Below are 20117 nucleotides of genomic sequence, written 5' to 3' on the forward strand. Positions count from 1 at the left end.
AAGTCAAATCCAGGAATCGGAGACAAAGAATTAGTCACTTTAAAAAGATACATTTTCAGAGCGTGCTTGAACGGCAAAATAACTTGGATTCGTCTCAAATTAGTGGAATTAGTGAATTCCAAAACATTGGTGCCATGTGATCGAAAGCAAGTTTACTGGTTCGCTCGATATCTGGGTTGATCAATTGGCAAGTATTCGTCGAGCTTAATGCTCTGTGGGCAGGCAGCCAGTCAATTCTCTCCTTCAGATAAGCTAGGGCTGCTCCATACATACATTTGTGAGTAACAAGCATCAGGAACATAACCCTTGACTCCACTGGAAGCCAGTGAAGTTTGCTGCCCCATTCTGGACTGTCTGAAGCTTTACAAGATTATCTATAAGCTAGCACACGCCAGAAGACTGCCACAATAATCACCCTTGGAACAGATGACGGTTCTGGAAATCATGGAACAGCTAGGTTTAGACAGAAAGGCATGACTTTGTCATATAAGTTTTAAAGTAGTAGGCACAGCTGTACACTATGCTGTTAACATATGGCCTCATGGAGAGATTGGAGTCTAAATAGACCCCAAGAGTTTTGACCTTGATGGCAACCTCAACTTTAAAGCCTGCAATTCCAAAGCTCGGATACTCCTCTCCCAATTTCTTTAAACAATTAGATGTTCCGATGATCAACAGCCTGGTTTTGACATCATTAAGCGCTAGATGAGCCACCCAGCTCTGAAATCCGCATAAATGTCATTAATTAGCACTGCGTCTTTCCCATGATCGCTTACAATTTAAACAAAATCTGGCCGTCATCGACATAGTTCATATAGAAATACCTATCTCATCCAGCATATCAAACAGAGGTTTTGTCAAAACATTATAAAACGTTGTGTCATGAACCATCAAACTCGCCCCTTCTGGGCCTCCTCGTCCCTGACACGTCGGGCCTTACACTCCATAATACTACCAACATGGCGGCAAGCTCAGAACGTTGCTCGCCAGTCTTCACGTTCTACGCAGCGTCCTCTATAAAGAAGCCACACCCCCGCGGCCCACGCCTCTCAACGCTGCTACTAGCTGTGATCGGACGTGTGGTCCGAACCTTCTCTAGTGCTGCTTGCTATCCCCTGGCCCCTGGATTCCCTTCTCCCGACTTCTTACCTCTTTCCTACTTCCTGGAATCCCTGTGCCGCTTCCGCGTGCCCCCAACACCTTCTTGAATACTCCTGGAGTTTCCCGTGATCCTGGACATCGAAGCTGAGCGTAATCTGGAAGCCGAGGAAGGCCGAGCGGGCTTATTTGAGTCCCGAACCATACGAAAGAAGACTCCGCCTAAAGAGGACATCCGGCAACATAGACAGGTGAGAAGGGGGGAAACCTGTGACAGATTGAGACACCACCTGACCGAGGTCGATACAGACATGGAGGCGGCCATCCAGGATCTTATGCGTGGCATGCAAGAACTATCGACCGAAGTACAGAACTTGAAAGCGGAGAACGCTGCGCTGAAACAATTGGTACTTTCACGCGACTCTGCCCCAAAGGACAGCGTGCTATCGGGCGGCATTGTTGACAAATATGACGGCTGTGCAAAAACCCTCCGAGAATTCCTGGATTCTTGTTTGGTCCACTTTACCTTTAAACCTTATTATTTTTCCACCCCCAGGGCTAAAGTGGGCTTTATTATTTCTCACCTCTCCAGGAATGCCTTAGCCTGGGCCACACCATTAGTTAACACCGGAGATTCCCTTTTGGATGATTATGATGGATTCATTCAAGCACTAAAGACTATGTTTGACTGCCCAGAACAGGTCTTTATTGCTCAAGAACGTTTACTCGATTTCCAGCAAGGCTCTCATGACATGCTCACCTACATAACTCGATTCAAGCAATTGGCTAAAGAAGCGGGTTGGCCTTCTGAAGCTTGCTTCACCCTCTTTCGAAGAGGGTTAAATGAAGATGTTCAGGATGAATTGGCCAGGGTAGCACGTCCTAGTTCTTACCAGGCACTTGTGGATCTTGCTCTATAAATTGATTTCCGCATCCAGGAAAGAAAGGTAGAGAAAAGAAAGACCAAGTAACCATCCAAAAAAATCCACTTGCGAGCCCTTCAAAATCCGAAGATTCTCATGTTCTTACAAATGAACCCGAACCCATGCAGCTAGGGGACTTCCGTGGACCCATATCCCCCCAAGAAAGGTTGAGAAGGATCCATACTGGCTTATGCATGTACTGTGCCTCGGACAAGCATTTAGTCAGAGAATGTCCCTTAGCCCCTCCGCGGCGTTCGGGAAACGCCAGCTCCCGATCCTAGATGGAGCTCAGTTTCGCGGGAGAGAGATGCAGGCTCCACATCTATACCATCCTTGAACTCTCCTGGACAAAACTCCCTGGTAGTCTTACAGGCTTTTCTATCGTCATCTAAGAAGGAATCCTACCCCATTCTGGCACTAGTGGACTGTGGGGCCATGGGAATATTCAAAGATCAGGAATGGGTCCTTAAACATCATATTCCTTACGAATCCCGGAACGTCCAGCAACCTGTAGAAGCAATTGATGGAAGACCTCTTTCTTCTGGACCCATAACCCTTCAGACTAAGGAAATTGAGCTTGCTATAAACCATCACCGAGAAAGGATAAAGTTTGACATCATAAAATCTGCCCATTACCCAATGGTTTTGGGAATGCCCTGGCTACAAAAACACAACCCATACATCAATTGGACAGCTGGTTCCCTGTTCCTAGGTTCCGAATTTTGCATGTCCCATTGTCTGCTCCAGGATCCTTCACCGACAACATCAGAAGAACATTCAACAACTCAGCAAGATCCTCTTATGGTCTCCAACATCATCCAGGTTCCTAAAACCTACCAGGAATACGCCGATGTGTTCTCTTCTGCTATTGTCCAAGCCCTACCACCCCATAGGCCTGAGGACTGTGCTATTGAAACCGAACCTTCAGCCGTGAATCCCTTTGGAAGGATGTTCATCCTGTCTTAACCAGAGAAAAAGGCCCTTCTTGAATACCTAGATACTAACCTAAAAAACGGCACCATACTCCCATCCAAGTCTTCGGCACCAAGGAACTGAGACCTTGTCTTGATTATCGAGGTCTTAATCAGTGCACCCTTAAGGATCGTTATCCATTACCCTTGATCTCGGATATCCTGGAAGCCGTAAGAGGAGCCGTAATATTCACCAAATTGGATCTTAGGGGTGCTTATCACTTGATTTGTTTTAGAGAAGGTGACAAATGGAAGACAGCCTTCAGAACACCCTTTGGTCATTACGAATACTTGGTCGTGCCCTTTGGACTCTCTAATGCTCCGGCAATCTTCCAACGCTTCATGGACCGGGTGTTTTCGGATATGCTATTTCTTTTCGTCATCGTCTACTTGGGCGATATTTTGATATTCTCCAAGGATCCTCTCAAGCATGAAGAACATGTTAAATCAGTGTTACAACGGCTACGTGAACACAAGCTTCTAGCAAAACCTGAGAAATGCCTTTTTCATGTTTCCACTGTTCACTATCTAGGATTTGTCCTTAGCCCAGATGGCATATGCATGGATCAATCCAAGGCTAAAGCCATACTATCCTGACCAACTCCGACCTCCGTAAAACAGATCCAATCTTTCCTGGGCTTGGCCAATTTCTATCGGAAGTTTATACCATCCTTCTCCGAGATAGTTCAACCGATCATCTCCTTGTTGAAGAAAGATACTCCCTATCATTGGACCCCAGCCCAGGAGAAGGCCTTCTAACGCCTAAAAACAGAATTTACACAAGCCCCCATCCTGGTTCAACCTGATATAAATCGACCATTCCTAGTGGAAACAGATGCCTCTAACTATGCCATCGGAGGAGTTCTGAAACGGGAACTAGATGACGGGCTGGAACATCCTATTGCCTATCTTTCACGGACTTTGTCCTCCAGTGAAACTCATTACTCAGTCTTAGAAAAGGAACTTCTAGCCATCCGTCAAGCCTTCACCGATTGGCGTCATTTACTTCTAGGAGCTTAACAACATCCTGTCCAGGTTCGGACGGAACATCGAAATCTCCAAGTGTTACAGGCCCTGGAATGCAGGAACAGCCGTCAGGTCCGTTGGGCGTTCTTCTTTGCTCAATACCAGTTCCAAATTCACCATGTTCCGGGAACACAAAACGTAATTGCTGACGCCTTGTCTCGGCACCCTGACTATGAACCTCCTGATGACCGAACATTTCCCAAGATGTTTCCCCACACAATAATTGTAGCCCAGGCGACCAGTCTCCTAGATGAAGTCCGCAGTCAGACTCAATCCTCGGAACTCTGGAAAGGTATCTCGGACAAGAACCAGTGGAAACTGAAGACCAAAGATGGATACTTGGCCTTGGTCATCCCAACACAAAAACTACAGCAGAGGATAATAAATCTCTGTCACAAAACTCTTTACTCCGGGCATCGTGGTATTACCAATACCCTCCGATTAATACAAAGGCAATTTCGGTGGCCTGGAGGGAAAGCTGATGTACAAAGGTATATCCAGGCATGCTCTGTCTGTAATCAAAACAAACATGACAACAAGAGACCAGCGGGTCTATTGCAGCAACCTCCACTTCCAACAAGGCCTTGGGAATTCATAGCAACAGACTTCATTGTGGAATTGCCACCTTCCAGGGGATGCACAACCATCATGGTCACCATTGATTTGTTTACCCATGTGGCCCATTTTACACCTCTGTTTAAACTGCCATCCTCGTCAGAACTTGCTGGAATTTTCCTGGAACACATATTCCGACTGCATGGACTTCCTTCCAAGATCATATCAGACAGAGGGCCCCAATACATTTCTCAGTTCTGGAAACATCTTTGCCAAATACTAGGAATCTAATGCGCTCTTTCCTCAGGATATCATCCCCAAACCAACGGAGCCACAGAGCGCGTAAACCAAACCTTGGAACAATACCTCCGTTGCTTCGTTACCAAGGTCCAGGACGATTGGTCCCTCTTAATACCAATGGCAGAATTCGCCTATGGACCACTCTGCTATTAAGACCAGTCCTTTTTTCTGTAGCCAAAGATTCCACTCTTCGGTTCTACCCTCCATCCTTTCTCATCCTACACCAGTTCCAACAGTCGATTCCTGGATTAAAATGCTCATTAATGTTCAAAGAGAAGCCAAAGAACAATTAGAAAAGGCCCAGACCAAACTGTATGCGGACTCCAAACGATGACCAAGACCCTCCTACACCATAGGGGATAAGGTTTGGCTGTCCTCGAAACTGCTACCACGGAATTTGCGACCAAATAAATTGGCTCCTCTATATTATGGGCCATTCCTTATAAAGGAAATCATCAACCCAGTGGCCTACCGACTCAAGCTTCCAGACTCCTGGAAGAAAATCCACCCAGTCTTTCACACATCCTTAATAAAGCCATATCTTCAGACCTCTCGAACTAACCTTCGGCCCAAACCAGTACTCATCAATGACCAACTGGAGTATGAGGTCTCCAGGATTTGCGATTCTAGATATAGACGTGGCAAACTCAAGTACCTGGTGGAGTGGAAAGGATATCCCCCCAGTGAACGCACTTGGGAATCTATCTAAAATCTAAATACTCCCAGGCTACTCAGAAGGTTCCATCTCATACACCCGGGCAAATCCAGTGGAACGAGTTTCCGGAGGAGGCATGCTGTCATGAACCATCGAACTCGCCCCTTCTGGGCCTCCTGGTCCCTGACACGTCGGGCCTTACACTCCATAATACTACCAACATGGCGGCAAGCTCAGAACGCTGCTCGCCAATCTTCACGTTCTACGCAGCGTCCTCTATAAAGAAGCCACACCTCAGCGGCCCCGCGCGTCTCAACGCTGCTACTAGCTGTGATCGGACGTGTGCTCCGAACCTTCTCTAGTGGTACTTGCTATCCCCTGGCCCCTGGATTCCCTTCTCCTGACTTCTTCCCTCTTTCCTACTTCCCGGAATCCCTGTGCCGCTTCCACGTGCCCCCAACATCTTCTTGAATACTCCTGGAGTTTCCCGTGATCCTGGACATCGAAGCTGAGCGTAATCTGGAAGCCGAGGACGACCGAGCGGGCTTATTTAAGTACCGAACCATACGAAAGAAGACTCCGCCTAAAGAGGACATCAGGCGACATAGACAGGTGAGAAGGGGGGGAAACCTGTGACACGTTGGATATGAACAAGATCCCTGGGGAACACCACACTTCAGCATTACGGAATGGGATTGGCAGAGCTATCTTAAAAAAATAAAATAAAAAATGAAAACGTGCCCATTCGACCACTCAAAAATGAACTGACCCAAGCAGCTGCCTCTGCAGAAAAGTTGGCAGAGCTTAAGAGTTTGTCTGATAATAGCTTGTGATTCACCAGATCGAAGGCCGAGGAAAAGTCAAGCAACATCAGTAGGGCAGCTTTTCCAGCATCCATCATCTTGAGCATACTAGACTTCAGATCCATTAGCACCGTCTCCATACCATGGGCCTTCCTTAAACCTGATTGCCTTTGACTAAGGACCCCACCTGCTCAAGATAGTGCTGCACCTAAATATATGCTACCCGATCCAAGATTTCTAACAGGAAAGGTACATTGGTGGTTGGCCTGTAATTTGTAGCCACAGCTGGATCGATATTTGGCTTTTTCAAAAGCGGTGTTATCCAGGCCTCTTTTACAGCCGATGGAACACAAATGAGATGTTACGAAACCTAGTGACCAGTGGAATCGTAGCAGCATAGCATTCTTTGACTATGAAAGCAGGACAGATATCTCCCTTACAGGATGTAAATGATATGATAGGTTATTTATAACTTCAAAGCTGCAATAATTTCAGACCTCCATCTCAGATGCACAAATGTGAACGGAGGATGGCCCATGAAAGATAGGGGAGGTGCTATAGTGGGGCATGGGGATTGGTCCATCCTAGCAAGGATATTAGTCTGCAGTTTGTGAACCTTACAAGGCATTTTGGATGTCGAAACACCATGCTTGATCCTTAGTCACTGTAGTTATGGGCCGCACCTTAGGTGCTTCTAAGTCTTGTAAGATTTTGAAAAGTGCTGCAGTGTCAGATTTTGCTTTAGCTAATTTAGTTTCAAAGTAATTTATTTTTTGATAGAATAATAGCCTTCTTACATTGAATTATGGCACTATTATATGCCTCTTTACTTTCCCGAGAGGGACACGAAACCCAATGCCTGTGACGCTTTCTTTTGTGTGCTCTAAGAGCAATACATTCTGGAGAGAACCAAGAGTTGGTAATAGGATGAAAGGTCAGTTTTAAATTTCTCTGTTGCCAATGTATTAACTGCTCCCAAGAGTAAGGTGTTGTAATGATCCACTAACTCATCCACTGAAGTCAAACTGTTAAGATGGACAGTATCAGTTTTCAGGGGAATCCTAGCTTCCTTTGTCAGCTTGCGATGGTTTTGCGTTTTTTTGCAATCTTTTTCCCAGCTGGAGGATTGGACTGTGTTTGTCAATAACAATATCAAAGAAGACCAAAGAGAGGTGACCATGGGCACTTATGTACTTGAAAAACCATAAATATGGATATTCAGGTGGCTTACCAAATCAAGCATCCGCTTCTTCTCTATGGGTAGATCCCTTAACCGGGATAATAAACCCGAGGTTAATCAGTGCCTGTACAAGGGCCACAGAACTGTTGACAGCTGGCTCGCCCAACCCATAGTTAACATCTCTTAATAATAACATAATGGTGTTAGTTTTCAATAAGGACAAAAGGGTCGATACCAGTCGTGATTCAAATCCAGGCATGTGCTGTGGCGGACGATATAGTGTAAGTATATTCTAATTGGTGATAGAATTGACCAAGAATTTCAAATGAATGAAGTCACAGCCTTCGGATTGTCAATTTCAACTTGATGAATATTAAGATAGTCCCTGAAAATTCGGGCACCTCCTCCTCCAGTGCTCAAATGCAAACCCTTTTCTCCAGGAAATTGGTGAAACCAGGTACATAGTTGTCGTGATAGCCTTGCAAAATGTCTGTGTTGGGTAGATAAAGCTATGTATAAAATGGCACTGCCCTCATGGACGAAGACAATTTCCTGGAGAAAAAGGTTTGCATTTGAGGTAATTTGCATACCACAATGCCATGCTGTTGTGGCTCAGAAGTGGAGGTGAACTTCCAGAGATGGCTAATAGGTGGTGTTGTGGAATGTGTGACTTGGCTCAAATAAACTTTGCTACTTTCACTTTTCTGGTGAATGTTTTTTTTCAAAACCTTTTTAAACCCACCATAACTTTCTTGGTGTTATATAATATATACATATATATTCAGTTAAAAAAACTTATTAAAGAGCGAGTTAAGGTGATCTGATTTATTGCAACAAAGCCCTTGAAATTCAGTGGGTGTTGGAAGTGTTGACTAGATTAATTCGGCATTGCCTCCCTCCTCATCCTACCGTTGATATCCTCCTATGATGTCATTTTGTATCTCATCATGCTATGTGCTCATTTATATTTTAGGGCGGCAATTGACTCCCTCTAGTTAAGATAAAACCTATTTACATGGACTTTTCCCACTTGGTGGACGGATTTGGATGACATTTTCCAAACAAAATGCTTGCCATGGGCCGCTCGAAACTGGAAGCTTTGGGGGAAAATTAAACGTAAAAACGTATTCAGAAAACAAAAAAATCAGTTTTTGACTTCTTCCATTCCTTCCTATATGGAAAAAGGTTATTCTGTTGAACATATGTAGCGCGAAAACCACTGGACAGATTTCCACCAAATAAGAAAGAACTTGGGATCAAAGCGTTGCAGATGAGCGTTTTTGTTTGTTTGTGGTAAAATCGTGCAGTAGTTTTTAAATAATTAGACGGAGTAGAGGGTGCCCCCATCCCAAAAGACTTTTAATCTCCCATGGTGCATTGTATCAGTGAGACTTTTCAGAAATAAAAAGGTAGGAGTGGGGAGGCGGAAAACTACCAAATGTGCAGTGGGAGAGTTACGGGTAGGTGGGGGAGTCTGCTTGTTTCAGACCATGTTCGTTTTAGCGGGGGATCTGGTTGCTTACTAAGCAAGGGGATGTTGCCCACGGCCATAGGCCCGGATCAGTGGTCATGGCCAAAGCCCACGGCCAGTGGACCTCTGATCTTTATAATGATAGGCGCTAAAAGGACATTTTATATTAATTGGTGCTAAAATGTTAAAAGGCTAACCATAGCCAGTGGGGCCTGGACATAATGTAGCATAACAAATCCCTTGAAATTCAGGGAAAAACATTAGTTAGTACAGAGTTAAGAAGATCCAATTTATCCCAACACTGGCCTTGTGTTAGGTAGAATTTCCTTTTTGAGTGTAATTCTCTCCACTTTGTGAGTCACCAAGCATTTTTGCTGGGCTATGGGAGTTTTGGACTGATTCTTCTGAGAGAGTGGGAACCTTTTTCCACACACTCTCATTCTTTTACTCTAACCGTGGGAACCCTGTTTACCTCTTTTTGGTACGTTTTAATGGGGCTATGTTTATTATTGCAGCACACAGCATTTTCTGTGCAGTGTGCTGGAAGCTCCGTGAGCTTTCCTTTTGATTTTGCCTGTATTAACACAAGTTACCAGGGCAGGGGAACACCCTTTTGTTCCTCCTGTATTTTATTTTGTGAGATCAGCACACCACTCTTAAGTGGATTGCTGAGGAGAAACATTGTCTTCCTTTTCTCACGTTTCCAGTAACATTTAGTTACTGTTCCAAGTTCATCTGGTGGCAGGGTATCTTTTTGCACAACATTTTGTGCACTTTTGTTGCAGGCTGTCTTCACAGCGGCGGTGAGAGATACAGGGGTCACCATTTGCCTAAAAGTGTGACTGTACTTTTTGAAGCCCTATTCATGATGACTTGTTCTAACTTTAGCCTTCTCGACCTGCCTGGGTCTGGGAGGTCCTGATGTTTTTTGTCTTTGGTGGGTTTCCCTTGTAAAGCTCTTCAAGACTGAGTTCCTGAATGGATAGGAAACGGGGAAGGCGACCGAAACTCCCCTGCTCTTTGTCCTGCAGTGTGCCTGCCTGGAACCAGTTTGTGCTAGGAGGCTGTTTGTCCCCATTGGACAGCTACTCCCCCGCCCCAGGTTTCAATGAATGCATGTCTGGTGATTGGTGGCTTCAGACAGTTTTTCTACATAAAAGTCGAAGGTGCTGGAGCAGTAACTCAGTCGACCACTGTAACTGAAGCTCTGAAGAAGGACGTCTGCAGCCACCTCCAGCAACTGCCAGAGCTGTCTAAATAACTGCTGCTTAACCGACATCAACTTCTGAGCGACTGGAAAGCCCCGAAGCCGACAACTTTCTCCTCTGGACTGATAGGCCTAACCAGTCCCAAGACAAACTGCCCTCCCTGGAAGAGCTGAAACCTCCACAGCCCATAATTCACCAATACGCTGGGTCCTGTGCCATTTTGCAGTGCAACGTCAACCGAAGCACGCTTTCATCTGAAACTTTGCAGGCATTCTCCTGTAATTCCAGAGACTGCATCCTGCTCCTGAAAGTCCCCCAGCCGAGTCGAGGACTGAGAACCGGAGGAAAGTCTACTGCACAACAGCCATCCTCCACCTGAGCCTTGAAAAAGGAGCCAATGAGCCAGTGCCGCAAAGATCTTCTGCTGGGCATTCCACTACTCGAGAGCAACCATCAGATCCATTGCAAGTTCTTTTTTTCAGTCACCAAGACCAAGAAGCCCAAACCGGGGTCTGCTGTTGTCACTCCTTGGGGACCATCCTGTTGCACAAGCTTCTTCATTGATAAGGTACTGTTCAGCCCCTAGTACTTACCTGGGGCCTGCATTGGTGTTCCTGTGCTTTCGGAGGGGTGCACATAAGCTGTTACTTGCATCCCCTCCTACGTCTACATAAAGCTACATTGGGACGGACAACGCATTGTGCTCCTTCCCAAAGAAATCTTCTGATACTAACCTGTAAACCTGAAGAACTCTTCATAGACTATGCCTTGTTTGCTGCTTGCCTGCTTTTCTTCTTTGGCCCTTGGTCACTCTATCTCCAGTGCCATACCTGACTGTGAGACTCACTTAGAATAGGGCTGGACATCATAGAATTTGGTTAATCAGGGGTGGACTTCATAGGTTTTGGTTAATCAGGGGTGGACTTTATAGGTTTTGGTTAATCGGGGGTTAACTAAAGTATAGAAGTTGGTTTACAGTTTACATACCTGTGTGAGAAGTTTCTTCCAGTTTTGTGTTACTTTAAAAGTGTTCAAAAGTATCTTTTATCCTTTTGCCATTGCTTATATATTGTGTTTACAGGCTCTAGCAGGGGTCCCCAACCTTTTGAGTGCAGTGAGCAAAATGTGCATAGGAAAATAGTGTGCAACATACATTTTTCGAAAGAGCATATTTGCCCTCAGTTGGCGGAAAAATTATTGTAACACAAATTAGAAATATAAGAAGGCCTTTAACTTAATTTGACATTAAGTTGTTGTTTTCAGGAAATGTTGAGGACATTGAGTGGTCAGTAGAAAATGTTTATACACATAAGACCAGTTAAGTTGTTCAACAATATAATAGGACTAAATAAACATTACCAGGGGGTTTCAGGATCTTGAGCGAAATATATATATTTTTTAAAATGTAGTGCAAATGTTTGGACCGTAAAATTGGTCACAAATGGAGCACTGATTTTCAGGTGTACTTTAGGATTCTGGCCAGGGATTTTCTGTGATCCTTAGTGACAAATTGTGCATTCCTAAGCATAAAAGATCAGCGGAAAGTGTCAGTTTGAGTCTTTGGTTGAAACCCTCCGGGACAGAGCTGTTGGCAAACAGTGTCCCCAAGTTCAGGAGGTCCAGGTTATAGAAAGGCATGCCCCGTGGTTTGATGCAGAATGTAGAACCTTGAAAAGAAAATTGAAACATGATTTAGTGAGTGGTGTGTACACCCCTGGTCATATTTATAGTTTTAAAATGGCATACAAAAATGGCCAAAAGACAAACAAAAAAAGAATGTACTGAGAAACAATGGGAGCTTTTTTGAAGGACACCAAATAGCTTTATATTTAATGCAGTCGTCAGGACATGCATTATGCCATCTCTTTGGACAAGTAGTCCTTGGACCACCAGCCTCTTATAGGTCAATTCCCTTACTGGATGGACATTGTAAGATATTCTCCAAATTTTTGTTGCTTAGAGTAGAAGAGTGGACTCAAAGTAACAATATCTTGAAGCCCTCCCAAACTGGTTTCAGGGGATGGCTTAGTACAGTGGGCCACTGCTTCACTCTGAGCACAATCATGGAGAAAAACAGTTAGGTTAAGGGAGTGAGTGTAACGCTCAACTGGCTCCCACGGAGGCGCTGACCTGGTCTGGATTGCTGTGACCTCTTCAAGCGTGATGCGCAGGATTCGAAACACCGACTGAACTGGACCCCCAAATTTGGCTTGTCTGGCCCGTAGAAAAATCTTTCTGTAGGTGGAGAAAGGGGATTAACTCACTGCGGAGTATTGTGATTGCTTCCCACCTCCCCTTTGCTCTTCTCTGACCCCCTCCGAAATCCCCAATCAAGGCTCACCTTAATGTTTGAATGGATGAGCTCTCCATCCTGCTTCTGGTGCAGGGGTGCGTATTTGACCAGTTACTTCACTGATTTCGGAAGGCGAAATGCCGTAAGTATGCAGTTTAAAAAGTTCCAGAGTAGAGTCTTCTCTTTGTTTGCTTTTCTTAACCTGCGATCTGTCCTTATTTTCAGGTGCAGAGTGGAAGTGATGCTTTGAGGGATATTGCCGGAGATAAACTCAGGTGAATTTGTGATAAAATGATCCCTTTAAATGTCTTTGAATCCCTCTAGTAATGTCTTTCTTTTTTCCACTTAGGGGCCGGGGTGCGGTACCAGGCCAAGAAGTGGCGCCGACCCGAAATGAGGAGTGGTTCCGTCAAATATGGTCAGGTAAGTCTTGTGACGGAAAATCAGGTTTTCCTCATTTGTTCCTCCTGCTCACCTTTTGTCTCTTCTTCTCCCCTGCAGGTGCAGAGATGTGGCGGAATGCCCAGAAGGTCGCGGTGGATAGTGAAGAGCCCACGAGGCAAGTGAGTGATGCGCGGCGCTGCTACAAGTAGCGCGATGCTTTTAAAGAATGTCTATCTTCAGGATCGCTGGCGTGATGATTCCGGAGACAGGTAAGAAATTAGATTAAGTTCTTGGTTTTCACCTTTTCTCTTCCCTTCCTTCCTTTCAGGTATTCCAAGATCGAGGCAGGCGTGGCTGGAGGCAAGATGCAGGAGCAGGCACGGTGAGTGTTCAGCTGCTAGATGCAGAGCAACGAGAAGCACGTGTGGCAGTCCGGGCGTGGTTTAAATAGCCTTGGAAGAAGTTCCAGGTAAGTATTCTTCCACGGTCCCCACCCAAGTAAAATAGTTCCTTTGAGAAAATAGTCCCTCATTTGGCTTGAGGCTTCATGCAGCATGGTCTGCGTCAGGTAAGTGCACCAAACACCCTCTTTTATGAGCCTGGCGCCTATAGCGCCAGGACTGATGTCCAACATGAGCCTGGCACCAAAGGCGCCAGGACAAAGTCCAAAGAGCCCCTATTAGGGGCCGCTGGGCTTTTACCCGAGGGCATGATGCCTGCTTCCGGGGGTGCTGGGCCTGTCCTGGTGCTCCGGGGGTAGGCATCATGACAGTGAGATTATTTTTGCATTTTTTTAAGATTTAGAGAAAGCATTTTTTATTTGATCAAATCACAGTGTGGCACAATTTACATTTTATTGTGGTGCCTAATGGTTTTTATCGTGGTCCCTAATGGTTTATTAAATCTTATCCAACTATCATACACAGACATCTCTGCATCTGTCCGATATACAATATCAGAGAATTATACATTGTTTTTCCCCACCAATAAAGGTGAAAAGCAGGGGTATCAGTTGGCCGCAATGTATTCCTTTCTGATGTTGATTAGAGTATCGGCACCTTTGGTCTTCCTCCTCCCTCCACTGCATCCACTTCCTCGTTACCCTTCTGCCTCCCTGCCCGCCCACCTCCCATGATTGGCGGCCTTGTGGGTCATTACTGACCCTCCCTGGGCAGCCCCTGCAGCTAAGGGCCCCAAGGCAAAGGGCAGCTCCTTCAGCGGCGGATCTAGCTAGTGTCTGCAGGTGTCAGCAGGGGAAGCCAGCGGCCAGCCCTCAACCTGCATCGACTAGAAAGGTTGGAGTGGTCCCGGGTGAGGAATAGAGCCTTCACTCTACCCTGAAACACTGCCACATAGCAAGCTCACCTACACTAGAATAATACTGTGTTTTGTGAGCTTGTGCCACGCTGGAATAGCGCTGTGACATTTGCGAAAATATGTTTAAATTGCATTGTGAAACCTAGGCCTTTCTCCCACTATACTTTCACCTAGCAAACTGTTCTACTACTGTCTGAGCCCTTGTTTTGTTCAATTGTCTATTGTCTCGTCTGCTTGCACCCCTCCCTGCGTCCTTCCCTAGTGCTCTCTCCACCCCTGCTCCCCCTTCCTCGTCTCTCCTCTCCTCTCCCTACCTACTCTATGGTGCTCTCTTGTCTATCGGATCTTTTGTAACTGCTTCTTTATCCAACATCCTGCTCTCCTCACTAAATCTGGTAGGAATAAGTTTAAAAAGTACATCCTGGTCTCCAACTCAGGCCTCCCTATCGCTGATACCCATACCAGTGCATCCTCCAGGCAAACCCTCACCGACATCCTCTTTGCCGTTCCCTCGCCAGACTTATGGTCTCTTCATATGGTCTCTGTGTTTTCTCATTTCTCATCTTCTCCCATTAATGGTGGCACCTAGTGGGAGGCCCTTCTGGTCTTCTTCGACTCCTCTAAGTTTGTTTGTTTATTGTTTTTATATGGCGCACCAAACCCGAGGGTAACTGGGCGTAAGCAGTACAACGAGACTTTAGGCTTGATGATACATAGTTACAGTCATAGAATTACCGGTCACAGGTTACCGGCGAGCAGTTAAGGATATATACAATACATTACAAAATATACAGTTAATCATTATGTTATCATTAATTAAGGTCATCATTAATGTTTACCTGAATGTTACCTTCCTGGTCCAAGGCCCTCGGGCCAATATTTCTCCTCTTTGATAGACGCTTCCCGTGCCTCATCAATTTCCTTCCTTCTCCTGCTGTCCCCTCTCTTCACTCCACAGCTTCCTTGCTTCCCCCTGCTGTCTCCTTCTTTGCTACCTTGCCCTCTCCTCCTTCCTCTTCCGCCCCCCCTGTCTTCTTCTACACCTCCGCAGGGCGTACCTCTGATTTGTACCCCTCCCCGGAAGTCTTTCAGCGTTGGCAACCTTCTCCATATTGCCACTCTAAACTTGTGCTCAGCTGTGAAACACTCCTCTGACATCTGCCGCTTCCATGAAGAACTTGACCTCGATGTCCTTGGTCTCACCGAGTCATGGTTCACTGGCAGCTCTGTCACAAGCTTTGGCACTCTCCTCCCTGACGGCTACAAGATCCTCTCCGCGCCAGGTCCAACCGTTCCAGAGGGGGTGTAGCCCTGATCTTCCCAGAGTGGACTCCTGCTTCTGTCATTCCTACACAGGCCTACTCTTCTTTCAAGTGCCTCGCCTGCATATTCTCTCTCCCTCCCTCTCCCTCTCCCTCTCCCTCTCCTTCTCCCTCTCCCTCCCCCTCTCCCTCTCCCTCTCCCTCTCTCTCTTTCTCACACCTGGTTGGATCACTTCCTTCCTCTTTGAGTGGGCGGACCTCTCCTCTTCCCTCTTGGCCTCGATCCCTCAACTCTTCCTTCTTGGAGACTTTAACATCAACCTGGATGCTTCCTGTCCTTTCTCTGGACTCTTTCGCGACCTCTGCGACTCGCTCTTTCACTATCTATCCTCCCCTCTGGTTCGACTCACTCTGCAGGGCATACTCTGGATGTTCTGATCTCTACAGACCTTCCCCTTTCTATCCCTCTCACCACTCCTCTCACCTGGAGTGATTACTTTCTCCTTTCCTCCCAGCTCACTCTCTCCACCCCTCAGGCCAACCACAGCAATGCTGCATACCTTTTCGGTTATCCGACCCATGAAGCGTGTGTCAGTGAGGTACTCGCTGCCACTTTCTCACCCCCCCCGACCCCTTTGGCTGACTCGCACCCTGACCAAGCCCTCTCCATGCTCCACTCTGATATCTCTGATACTCTTAATGTTCTTGCCCCTGTCATGAGGATCCGCTTGAAGCCCAAAGCCAAATGCAACTCCTGGAACGACTCAGACCTTGCCACCCTTAAACGCAAGTGCAGGGTGGCTGAGAGGAAATGGCTTGCTTCCATTACATCCTTTCACAAACTGTGTCTTCAACTTACTCGATCTCTATTCTACCTTTGGCACGGTCAACCATGCCATTCTGCTCATCCGTCTATGTGATAACCTGGGTATCATCGATCAGGCCCTGACTTGACTAACCTCTTTCCTCTCCGATCGACCCTCCCAGGTCCAATGTGGGTCCTTCCTCTCCTCTATCTCTACCTGTGGTGTTCCCCAGGGGTCTAACCTCTCTTCCTTGCTGTTCAACCAATACCTGCTGGCACTTGCCGCTCTCTGCACCAACTTTCAGTGCTATGCGGATGACACTCAACTCATTTTCAGGCTCTCTTCCACCACTTCTTCACCTTCTCTCATCTCTGACTGTCTGTCTGCTATTCAGGAGTGGTGTGCTGCCAATGATCTCTGCCTTAATGCCAGTAAGACTGAGATGCTCCTCATCAGCACACCTGCTCCCTCCTTTCCTGTCACTTTATTCATTTGTATTTGTAAACCGCACGAACAGCCCGGAGGCATCGAGGCGCTGTTGCAAAGATTGTTTTATATGCACATATTTATCTTAGTTACGCAGATATAATTCGCTCTTGGTTACATTGAGCTTGAAAAAAAGTGTTGCCTTAGTTACAAGTGGAGAAATTGGCACAGGAGAACGCAATAGCTGGTGGTTATAGAGAGCCTCAGTCAGGCAAGCTGATGGTGGGCTCAGGTAAACAGCAGGGTTTTGATTAGTTTTGTGAATGCCAGGTGAGATACAGTGTTCCTAGCGTGTGGAGGGAGTGCATTCCAGTGTGTTGCTACCAGAACTGGAAAGCTGGACCCTCCTGCTCGCGCTCTCCTGGTTTTAGGAATGGATATCCTGTTAGCATAGGCTGTTCTGCTGGGTCTTGTGGGTTCTTGCTTAACAACAATTTGCACCAGGTATTGGGGTGCTTGGTTGTGGAAGCATTTGTGTGTTATGGCCAGCGCTTTAAAGGCTATCCTCTCTTTGATGGGGAGCCAATGGACTTGTTTTCTTGTGGCAGAGATGTGTTCCCTTTTGGAGATGCCAGTGACTCTCTGGCCGGCCTCTCTTGGCCCTCTTCCTGCTCCCACTTATGAGGCTAAAAACCTTGGGGTACTCTTCAACTCCACATTCTCCTTCTCTTTTCTCATCTCCGACGTCTCTAAGAAGTCACACTACCAGCTGCAACCCCTCAGAGGTATTCTTCCTTTCCTCTCCTTCCCCCAGAAGTCACTGTCTCCAGAGCTCTGGTTCTCTCTAGGCTGGACTACTGCAACAGCCTCTTTCTAAATCTGCCTGCTTCTACTCTCCGCCCTCTGCAACTCATCCAGAACAGGACTGCAAGACTTGTCCCTGGCCTCAAGCCCAGGGATCGTATCTCTTCAGGACTGAAATCTCTGTACTGGCTCCAACTCTCTCAGGGTCAGTCGCTTCTCCAAGCAACGAGTTGGTGGTGGATCTCTTTCTTCGGCTGGTGCCTCCCTCTGGAACAGCCTCCCTGAAACTTGAGAACCATGTCCGGTTCCGGAAGCACCCCTAAACCTTCCTCTTTTGCTTCTGCTCTTTCTCCTCCTCTCCGCTGCTAAACTCCTGGCTGAAACTGAAATTGCACTGGTCACCTGGCCACCCTCTGATCCTGGGCCCAGGTCCCCTCTCCTGCCAGTTGCACACCTGCACTGCCTCCCTGGCAACCCCCACACTTGGGGACTGATTTTCTGTATTGCTACAGTCCCCTTCCAGCACTTAACACCGGATGTCTGCACTTGCCACTAGCTGGCTTCACTTTTTTCTTATTGCCTTTTATTTATTCTATTTATTTTTTACTTTCGATTCCCTTTGTACTGCACTTTTCCCCTTCCACTGCACTTGCACAATCTCAATGTCACTGGGTTTAGCAAGATCGTTGTCTGTCCTACCTCTGTTCCCCCTCCATTGCCTCGTTGCACCTTGAAACACTTGTGTAAAGGCGCGTTATAAATGCCATATCATATCATACTTCTCTTATATAGCATGCATCTTTATGCCGAAGACACAGCTATTGTGGACTTAACACTGGCAGTTCTCAAGCAGGTCCTGCTAAACCCAAATTACTATGGAAATTTAGTTTGAAATGAAATGTGATAAAAACAAAAATGATGGTGTTGGGAAAAGGGTGAAAATGTGTTCGAGCCTCAAAGAGCGGTGCTTGGGTCAATCATTTCTAGAAGGCAGCTGAAAGGGCATCATTAAGGATTAAAGGGCTTTTTTACATTTTTATTTCACGTTTGAAGCATTCTGATTGGACAAGTGCCTGGAGGTATATATGGCAAAGGTCTGCTCCATGATCTTTATGGAAGCAAAGTCTAGGGTGGTTCAAACCGTCATGTCCTGGAAGGGTTGCAGATAAATGTCTGTGCCAAATAGCAAGCCTCTCCTGCAGATACACCTTGTAGCGCATTATGACCTGAATTGGGGGTGTTCGGATTGAAGGTGTCGGGCCACTTACAATTTGTAACTTATTTTTTAAACGCTCAGCTGGGATTTTCTGCTAATCGTAGAGGGAATTTCAGTGCAAGTGTGACTGAGTTCCCCCTTGGGAAAGAAAAAGGCTTGTTGTATGGGGGTGGGGGTGGGGGCGGTGTGATATAACTACAGTTGGCAAATTAAGTCAACTCATAATAGCTCTTAAAGCCAAGAGCTTGTCCAACAGGGAGAGGCAGATGTCCAAAATATCCACAGGCTGCCCCCTTTAGCTTTAAATGCAGACTTACTACACATATAAGATGGCAAGCAGAAATCTGTGAAAGAAGATCCCCAGAATCCTAGAGGCTGATGCTAATGGTACATTTAAATGTACCTATCCCTCAATACGTTAAGGTCTGCAGGAGGAAGCACACAGTGTGCCTCCAAAATAAGAGTTGATGAAGATTTGGTTCATTTTCTGTTAATTTGTTATTTCTGTTTTGCGTAAGCATGGACATGCGTGCAAGCTTTGTTTTTATATCTAATGGTAATGATCAGGGATTTCATATATAGCTTGTTTGAATATGTTAAAGCTGTTTTTTATTTTATTTTGTGATTGTTCTATGTGAATTTTAGGAAATATGATACATGATCTGATATGATAAGTCATTTATAATGCACCATTACATAAGTGTTCCTAGGCGCCACAAGACAAGGGAGGGATAACGGGGGTGACAAGACAAACAATCCTACTAGGCCTTGTGACATTGGAATTGTGCAAGTGTGACAACGAGAAGTGCAGGGGGAAGGGTGAAGTGAACGGGAAAGGGTAGGGAGAAGTGCAATCAGGGCAGCATCGCTCTGGGTAAGTGTAAGGAGGAGGGGGGGCTGTCGGTGTTACAGTTACAGCCTCCAAGTGCACAGTAGACCCGGAGGCAGTGCAGGGGTTACTGGTCGTGTAGGAGCCTGGTACCCAGTGAGACTGAGGGTACCAAGCAACCAGTCTACGCCGCAGACAGGTAGGTAAGCAAGGAAGTGAGAGATAGAAGGCAGAGGCGAAAACCGCATCAGGTGGTCCGGCTCAAGTATGAGTGTGGCAGGGAGGCAGTTCCAGAGGGAGGCACCTGCAGAGGAGAGAGATGCCCCCCCCCCATTCCCTGCTTGGCGAAGCGTTTGATCCACAGAGAGTTAGAGGTAGCGGAGCAGAGGGCTCTAGAAGGAAGGTATTTAGGCAGAGAGAGTTGGATATAGTGGGGGCCCTGTCCCCAGAAAGCCTTGTGGACGATGCAGAGGGTCTTGAACTTGATCCTTGCCACCACCGGGAGCCAAGGCAGAGATTTCAGGGCAGGAGAGATGCATGTTTTGAAATGTTGCTAACTTAATGGAGAAATACGATGAAATAAATATTGA

General features: G+C 46.3%; 1 protein-coding gene across 2 annotated transcripts in view; it reads left to right on the plus strand.

Annotated features, from left to right (window-relative positions):
* GCDH (glutaryl-CoA dehydrogenase) overlaps positions 1-20117 on the plus strand; it is a 357241-nt gene that overhangs the window by 56806 nt on the left and 280318 nt on the right. The window lies entirely within an intron of this gene.

Source organism: Ambystoma mexicanum, chromosome 3q (genome assembly GCF_040938575.1).
Source record: "Ambystoma mexicanum isolate Mex_15411 chromosome 3q, UKY_AmexF1_1, whole genome shotgun sequence".
NCBI lineage: Eukaryota > Metazoa > Chordata > Amphibia > Caudata > Ambystomatidae > Ambystoma > Ambystoma mexicanum.